The following is a 9,280-nucleotide window of genomic DNA, read 5'->3' on the forward strand; positions in this document are numbered from 1 at the left end:
AAAGGTTCATGTTGGCTAAACTAATTGCTCCTCCCTTTTGCTTGGACTTCAATTCTGCATGAAATACACTCAGAAACAAGTTGGATTTGGGCCTAGGCAGCTCAGAAATCTCCCCCAGCGTTTTGCCTTTAAGTGGGCCACATGAGAGTATCGGCGCGTACGCGCCATTTATGCATGCGCGTCGATTGGCAACTTCTTCATCCGCGCGGACGCGTCATGTACGCGTGCGCGTGCCTATGTGAAACCACTTCTGCGCGTGCGCGCCTTGTACGCGTGCGCGTCCATTGGTGCATTCCCAATCTTTGTTTCTTCATGCATTCTCCACTTTGCATGCTTTTCTCCTCATTTCTTCCATCCAATACTTGCCTTATGATCCTGAAATCACTCAACAAACACATCAAGGCATCGAATGGAATTAAAGTGAATTAAAATCACCAATTTAAGGGCCTAAAAAGCATGTTTTTACACTTAAGCACAATTCAAGGGAGAATTACAAAACCATGCTATTTCATTGAATAAATGTGGGAAAAGGTGGTAAAATCTCCTAAAATAAGCACAAGATAAACCACGAAATCGGGGTTTATCACCCCCGCCGTGACCACCAACCCTCATCTGGTCACATTTCGTCTCTATCTCCCTTTCTTTGTCGACTGTCTGTGCTGTTCATTATCTGCATTCCAGGTTTCTGCCTTCCCCTGTTCTGCTTCCTTTACTGTTTTATATTAATTCTGTAATTAGCTTAGTTAGTTAGTTAGTTTAGTTTAATTAGGTGGTTAGAGAACCTGGGCTGAGTAGTGGATTTAGGCTTGTTTGAATAATGATGATGATTGAAAGTGTTGCCATCTATTGATTTTCTTGCTTTGCTCGTGCTGTATGTTTGGCTTGCCTAATGCTGCTGCATATTGGTTTAATGATGCTTTGTGTTTGAAATATTGGAATTCAGATTGCTTGCTTATTGAATGGTTCATTGTTGATGGAGTGATTCTGTTTTTCTCGAATTCAAATTGAATTGTCAACTGCTCCACTTCAATTTTCCATTTTATTCTTGTTTCAAGACCCTGTTATTGCTGAATTCCTATTTTATTTTGTTCATGATGCTATTCTGGTGTTGTGCTGAAAGCCAGTTTCTCTGTGCATTGTTTAAGGAAATAATGCTTTTGTAGCATGCTGGTTTAGTTTAAATTGCTTTCTAATGAATTGTTGTTGAAAGATTGGCTATTTGTTCAATTCATATGAACTCATACATGGCTTTTGTGCTTTTGATTTTTAATGAATTCATATGGAATCTGATTTGACTATTTAAATTTGAAAAATAGCCAATGTACTACTAAAATGCTGCCGGATTTTTCCTAACCATAATTCTTGAATTAACATTATTTGATTGAGGCAACGAGCTTCTATTTGACAAAATTCTGCGTCGATAGGATCTTGTTTGCTAAATGGTTTTGGAAACTCCTCAAGAACAAGTTTTGGTCATGTTTATCATATTCCTTGCTGCTTACAATGTTGATTTACTCATATACATTGCATAGTTTGAGTAAATTTTCAGATTGACCACAAACTCGGTTTTCATTTGGAATTGAGCCCCATTTGCTTGCTTTCACAAGATTGATGATTTCTTCCACCTATGTGGCTAATATGATTCATTTTCTCTATGCCCAATTACCTTTAGTCACATGGCGCATCAAATTTTCAACTCTTATCTCAACCTTGTGACCTTCATGCCTCATTGAAATTTGGTGTTTGAATTTCATGTATGTGCATTGTTCACTAAAGTTCTGATTTTACCAACACCAATTCATACAACTCTGGTGATCTCTACATTAATTGATGACTTGTTTTCATATTGGTTGCTTTCTGGCAATGTTATATTTCATCATCAATAACTTGATGCATTTCATGATTGTGAGTATGCTTACATTCTTATTTTGTACATGCCTTTTGAATTGAGCCAGTAACCACCATATCACTGATTTTCAACTGATTTCTAACTCTAACTTGTTTAACCAACTAACCTCTTTTGGTTTTCAACTTAACTCTTTTGATTATTCTTTTTAGATATGGCGTTTCTTAGGCTCAATGAACAAGTATTGTACAATTGTGGTTTGATTTCTTGGTTTGTGACTTGGTTTGAATTTTGAAATTTTGTTGCTTGCATCCCAAGAATTCTCTTTTCTTTATTCACTTCATGAATATGCGTTGCTTTGAGTGCTTTATATCTGCTTGGCTAGCTGCTTATATTATATCATCTCTATTTTTCAGGATGTCAGACAAAGGAAAAGCTATAGCCACCACTTCAAAAAAGAGAAAGCACTCTAAGACCTCTACCCCTTCTGTAAAACCCAGAATCTTTAAAAAGTCTTATTATGATCAAGTCTCAAATCATATAGTTATTTATAGCCTTAATTTCAGAAATTATTTTATTAAAGATAATTAAGGCAAGTTTTGATTTATTAAATTTGAGATAAGTTATGGTTATTATCCAATTTTACAATTATTGGATTATTTTCTATATTTGAATCACATAGTTGGTAGTTGTGAAATAAAAAGGATTTTTATATGATTTTGGACTAAATAATTAATATTTTAGAATATTGATATTACTATTTTGGAAAATGAAAAAAATAAGTATATTATTTCTAATTATTTGGTGGGGACATTTTATTGAAAATAATTTATGAAATTGATGAGCAAATAATATTTTTATACATTATTATTAATGGATTAGAATTTATTTCTAATTACTATAATATCCCTATTTTTATTTGAAATAGCTAGGCGTTCAACACCCAATCAGCAGTCACTGGCGTTGAATGCTAAAGCAGGAGAAGATGGGCATCCAACGCCCACTGAAGACCATCCTGTTGAGGAACTGAAGGAAATCAGAGCTCATGAAGAGACCATAGAAGTTCCCCTGAATGCCCTATTGCATTTTGTGGAGTCTGAAGAGTACTCCTCTTCTGATGAGGAAGAAGAGACTAGGGAAGAGCAAATTGCTCGGTACCTGGCAATCCTCATTAAACTAAATGCCAAATTCTTTGGGGCAGAGGTATTGGAGAGGGAACCTCCAATGCTAACCAAGGAGCTCAATGCTCTGGTTCAGAAGAAGGTACCACAAAAGCTACCAGATCCCAGAATCTTCCTGATTCCCTGTACTTATAGGGGCAATCACCTTCGAGAAAGCATTATGTGACCTTGGATCGAGCATAAACCTCATGCCTCTCTCTGTAATGAAAAGGCTAGGAATCTTTGAGGTGCAAGCTGCCAAGATCTCATTGGAAATGGCAGACAGGTCTCTAAAAAGAGCATATAGCATGGTGGAAGATGTCCTCGTAAAGGTTGAAGACCTGTACATCCCTGCAGATTTTATAATCCTAGACACTAGAGAGGACAAAGATGAATCCATCATTTCCTGGAAGACCTTTCCTAGCCACTGCTAAGGCCTTAGTTGATGTGGAAAAGGGAGAGCTAGTCCTACAGTTGCATGACGACTGTATTTTGTTCAAGATGCACAAACCTCACTCTCCCTCTGACAAGAAAGGTACCATGGTGCAGCACATAGTGTTCGAACCTTCTCTCTCAGTGCAGAGCTATATAGTGCCCCCAGACACCAATTCTAAGTTTGGTTTTGGGCAACCATCGTCAAGCATTGGGAATGAGAGTACTAAGAAGAAGGTACCTAAAGGCTGGAGGGACAGGAAGATCCCCACTAATGGCCTCTCACCTAGCATGAGAGTTGTCTTCACTGACAGTCCAGCCGTTCCACACACTGTGAACAGAATCCTGTCTTTAGAGCATGTGGAGCTCATCCATGAAAGTAAAGGAAAGAGATTCACTGTAAGGGGTGAAGTTCTGAGCCCCTATCTATCTCCGTAAAGGAGCTTCCCGTCAAGCTAGTGACATTAAAGAAGCACTTGTTGGGAGGCAACCCAACCATAATTAAATTACTTTTAGTTTTTCTTCGTTTTATTTTTAGTTAAGCTTAAATTCACAGTTTCCCATTGCTTTAGATGTTTATGATCATGCACAGGGCCTATAACAGAAACAGAGACATTCAGAGGTGGAAACAAAACACCCTGGGGAGATCCCCTTGCTGGCGTTGAATGCCAGACAAGGAGGAAAATGGGCGTTCAACGCCCATAAATGAGCAAGGAGCTAGCGTTGAACGCCAGAATGGGACCATTCTGGGCGTTCAATGCCCTAAAGGGAGATAGCACTGGCGTTGAACGCCAGAGGAGGACTCCTTTGGGCATTCAACGCCATACATGGAGCAAGTCTAGGCGTTGAACGCCAGCCAGGGAGCAAGGTTGGGCGTTCAACGCCCCACATGGAGTAGCCAATACCCCCATTGGGCGTTCAAACGCCCATTCCTGGCGTTGAACGCCAAGTAGGGGGGCCTATCTCCATCACTTTCTTCCTACTTCTCCTCTTTTCTTCCCTTTCATTTTTCTTTGCTCGAGGATGAGCAAAACTCTTAAGTTTGGTGTTGCAAAATCTTTGCTTTTTGACTTCTACGATTCTTATGTATGGGACCCAAAGTCGGAGAATCCTCTAGAAAGAGGAAAGGAAAAGATCTCGGTTCCACTTCCGAACCTTGGTAAATGGAGAGATTCTTTACCAAAGCCCATCAAGACCACTTCTATGATGTGGTGAAACACAAAAGGGTGATCCCCGAGGTCCCCTTTAGGCTAAAAATGGATGAGTATCTGAAAATCCAACAAGAGATTTGGAGAAGAGATTGGGAAGTTCTAATTAATCCTATCTCGAAAGTTAGAATCTTAATGGTGCAAGAGTTCTACACCAATGCGTGGGTCACCAAAAAGCACGATACTAGTGTGAACCCAAGCCTCAAAAATTGGCGCACCATGGTCTGAGAAATACTCTTGGATTTTAGTCCAGAAAGTGTAAGATTGGTTCTCAAACTACCACAAATGGTAGGAGACCCACATTCTTACACAAGAAGGGTCAACACCGACCAAAGGTTGGATCAAGTCCTTGCAGAAATTTGTGTGGAAGGAGCACAATGGAGGAGGGATGCGCAAGGTAAGCCTTACCAACTAGGAAGGCTTGACCTCAAGCCCGTGGCAAGAGGATGGTTGGAGTTCATCCAACACTCTATAATCCCAACAAGTAACTGCTCTGAGGTTACCATAGACCGGGCAATAATGAACCATTGCATCATGCTTGGAAATGAGGTGGAAGTACATGAGGTGATATCTCAAGAATTGTACAAGGTGGCGGACAAGCCCTCCACCCAAGCGAGGTTAGCATTCCCTCACCTCATATGTCACTTATGCAATTCAGCTGGAATTGTCATAAAAGGAGACATCCCCATTGAGGAAGACAAGCCCATCACGAAGAGAAGGATAGAGCATACTAGAGAGCCTACACATGGACCACAGCAAGAGCATGTGCAACCACCTCCACCAGAAATTTTTGAGATTCCTCAAGGGATGTATTTTTCTTCCCAAGACTATTGGGAGAAACTGAACACTTTTCTAGGAGAGCTGAGTTCAAACGTGGATTAGCTGAGGTTAGAACACCAAGAGCAATCTACCATCCTCTATGAGATAAGAGAAGATCAAAGAACTATGAGGGAGGAGCAAGAAAGGCAAGGATGAGATATAGAGGAGCTTGAACGCTCCATTGGATTCACTAGAGGAAGCAGTAGCCGCTGTCACTGAGGTGGTCACGTTCCATTCCCTTGCTTATGTTAATTTCTGTTTTCCATTGTTTGTTTCTTGTTGCATGATCATCTTTAGTAGTTTGTTCTTTACTTGTTTTGTCTTAAGCTATAAAATATCCAATGTATATCTCACCATGCTTAAAAGAAAAATTTAATTTGAAAAAGAATAGTGAGATACATAAGCTTAAGTTATATAATAAGAGTAGTCGAATTATTTTGATGTGGTGGCCTTGCTTCCCCTAATTAAATGCTTGTGGTGTGAAGGTGTCAAGTGAAAATCTTGAGACTAAGTAGTTAAAGTCATGATCCCAAAAAGCAAAAGAGTGTGCCTAAGAACTCTGGACACCAATGTTTGGGACTTTAAGCAAATCTAAAGTCGAATCTAAGGGTTCCCCCAGTTAAGTGTCTGTGGCGTTTATGTATCCGGTGGTAATACAGGAAAAAAAATGCTTACGGTCACAACCAGGCTAAAAAAGAAGCTGTTTTCAAGAATCAAGAAGAACTAAACTAGGAAAATCAATAATATCATTTGGATTCTGAGTTCCTAAGGATGTCAATACTTCTGAGCTACAAAGGAAAGTAAGATGCCAAAACGGTTCAAAAGTGAATAACTACTAGCCCCACTCATCAATTAGAACTGAGCTTCATTAGAAACTTTGAGACTTATTATATCTTTCTCTTCTTTTCAATCCTACTTTATTTTTGGTTGCTTGGAGACAAGCAACAGTTTAAGTTTGGTGTTCAAATGAGCGGATATTTTATACGCTTTTTGGCACTATTTTCCTAGTATTTTTTTATGTTTTGTTGAGTTTTATTATGTTTTAATAGGTTTTAGTGTAAAATTTATATTTTTTTATTCTACTTTGAGTTTGTGAGTTTTTTATAATTTCATGTAATTTCTGGCTGAAATTGATGAGTCTTGACAAAGTCCGATTCAGAGGCAAGGAAAGCGTAGCAGATGCTGTCAGATTCTGATCTCCATGCATTCAAATGAGCATTTCAGGAGTTACAAAGATCCAAATGACGTGTTATTAACGGCGTTGGAAAGCTAACTTCGAGAGCTTTCTAGCAATATGTAATGATTTATACTTTTTTTTGAAGGAGACTGCCCATATTGGGCATTGAACGCCCAAATCACCCCTTTCTGGCGTTCAACGCCCCAAAGGGAGAATGCCCAGCGTTGAACGCCCAAACCTGGCATTCAACGCCCCAAAGGGAGCAAGGCAGTGTGCAAACAACACCCTAATGGGCATTCAATGCCCATTCCTCAAGCTAGACGCCAAGCTTAGCCCAAAACACTCAACAAAAGTGGGCCCAGGAGTGGATTTTCGCACCTGTAGCCTAGTCTATCATATTTTGTACTTCTTAGTTATTAGATTACTATATATAGGAGAAGATCACCCATGTTAGGATCTTCTACCTCATCTTTTTCCACTTATTCGAATTACACTTTAAAGGATGAGTAACTAAACATCCTAAGTTAAGGTTAGGAGCTCTACTAATTCTTATGGATTAATAATATTGCTGTTTCTATTTCAATATATGTTTAATTCCATTCTAAGATGCATTCTCGTTCTTCGTCTTTATGAATCTGTATGACCCCTTTTTCTACATGAGTTCATGCGAGTCTCGGGAGGGATAGCATTGAAATATAAGCTTGAGATTACATCTCCTAGACGGCTAATCCACAATCCCGTTGGGGACATGAGAACATCTGTTCAGCCAGGATCTGGGGTGATTAGAGCCTTTGTGGTATAAACTAGAATCATAAAGCTTCATTCTCCAATCCGGAAGATCTGATATTGTTTGTGGCATTTTGAGTAGGATCACTAGAGATTGAATTGCTAGAGCTTCACCCTCGTTCAAATTGAATGACCATTGGCATGGCGTTTGATGTGAATCAGAGGAGATTAATGACCATTGGCGTGGCATTAATCACTTACAGTTTGCCATGGAATGAATCATTCATTATTGGAATAGACAACAAGAAAAGTTAATCCAGAAAGATAAGGCATCTCCAAAGCCTTAATTGATTTCTCACTATCGTTTCTTCGGTATTTTTTTATTGCTTTCTTATTTATTTTATGTGCATTCAACAACAACCAATCAACTTTCTATTCACTTGATTAAGATCTGCAGGATAACCACTGCTTGCTCAATCCAACAATCCTCGTGAGATCGACGCTCACTCACCTGAGGTATTACTTGGATGACCCAGTGCACTTGCCGGTTAAGTTGTGCGGAGTTCTGAATTTCGCACACCACAATATTTCTGAACCTCAAAGGAAAGTGCGATGCCAAAGCTATTCAGAAATAAAGTGTTAATAGCTCCATTCAGTAATCGGACATGAGCTTCATTGACAACTCTAACCTGATGTATTTTTCTCTTCTACTTGATCCTATCTTGTTTTTGGTTGCTTGAGGACAAGAAACTGTTTACGTTTGGTGTTGTGATGCGTGAGCATCTTATACCTTTTTTTGGTTGTTTTTAATTGAGGATAGATTGTTGGTTTGGATCTATACTTCAACGGAATTATTTTGTGAAAATTCCTAACCGACGATTTTTCTCCGTCAAGTTTTTCATATACCACCTTCTTCTACAATGGGTACTCTTCCTTTGCAAACCGCCGCCACCACTTAAACAGCAGAGCTATGTTATGAACCATAGTATCTCCAACTCCTAACCCGCCTAGTTTCTTAGGAACCTGCACCACTTCCTATCTTACTAATGCCATACCATTTCTACCATCCTACCTACTCCACAAGAATCTTCTCTGCAATGAAATCAATTTCTCAGCAACAACTTTCAGCATCTTGAACAAACTCAAATAATACACTGGCAAACTATTTAATACTGATTTGATCAGCACCAACTTTCCAGCTTTGTTTAGCGCTCTCCACAGACTGAGCTTCTCCTCCACGTTGTCTATTATAAGCTTCTAGGTCTTCACCAACCTCGAATTTGCTTTTAAGGAGATTTCAAGGTATTTAACTGGAAGGGTATCTCCCTTACAACCCAACAAGCTACACATACACTGAATATCATGCCGACACTAAAATCTCAAGCTAATTTTATGAAAGAGTTTAATTTTGATATACTGACAGTGTAAAGCGTTTTAGAGTTTAATTTTTATTTACATAGTCGTACGATCACATCCTAGATGCTCTCTTGGATGACCATTCACGCAGTCAATGTAAAAAGTAGTTATTTTTACTGATATAACGTTATGTAATTGGATGCACTTGTAAAACTATTTTACATTGACAATACATCAAAATTAAATTCATTCCATGAAAAACGAAAATAAGTCACGAATAATAAATTTTAGAGCAAAAATATACAGTGAACTAGGTTTCCTTACCTAGCTTGACTCAGGCTTCAAATATTTTGCAATATATTTTGAGGCAAACCACGATCTACTTTACTTCCAATGGACTCTTTGCATCTAAAATCATCATTAAAACCATAAATTCCAATAACATCTCTCTTGTAATGGCACTAGCGGAACAGATGAGGAAGAGGCAAACGCCGAGGAAGAAGAGGGAGGAGGAGAAAGAAAATGAATAAAATTTAGAAGGAAAAATCAAAGAACG

Source organism: Arachis ipaensis, chromosome B8 (assembly GCF_059453495.1).
Source record: "Arachis ipaensis isolate K30076 ecotype BB chromosome B8, ASM5945349v1, whole genome shotgun sequence".
Lineage (NCBI taxonomy): Eukaryota > Viridiplantae > Streptophyta > Magnoliopsida > Fabales > Fabaceae > Arachis > Arachis ipaensis.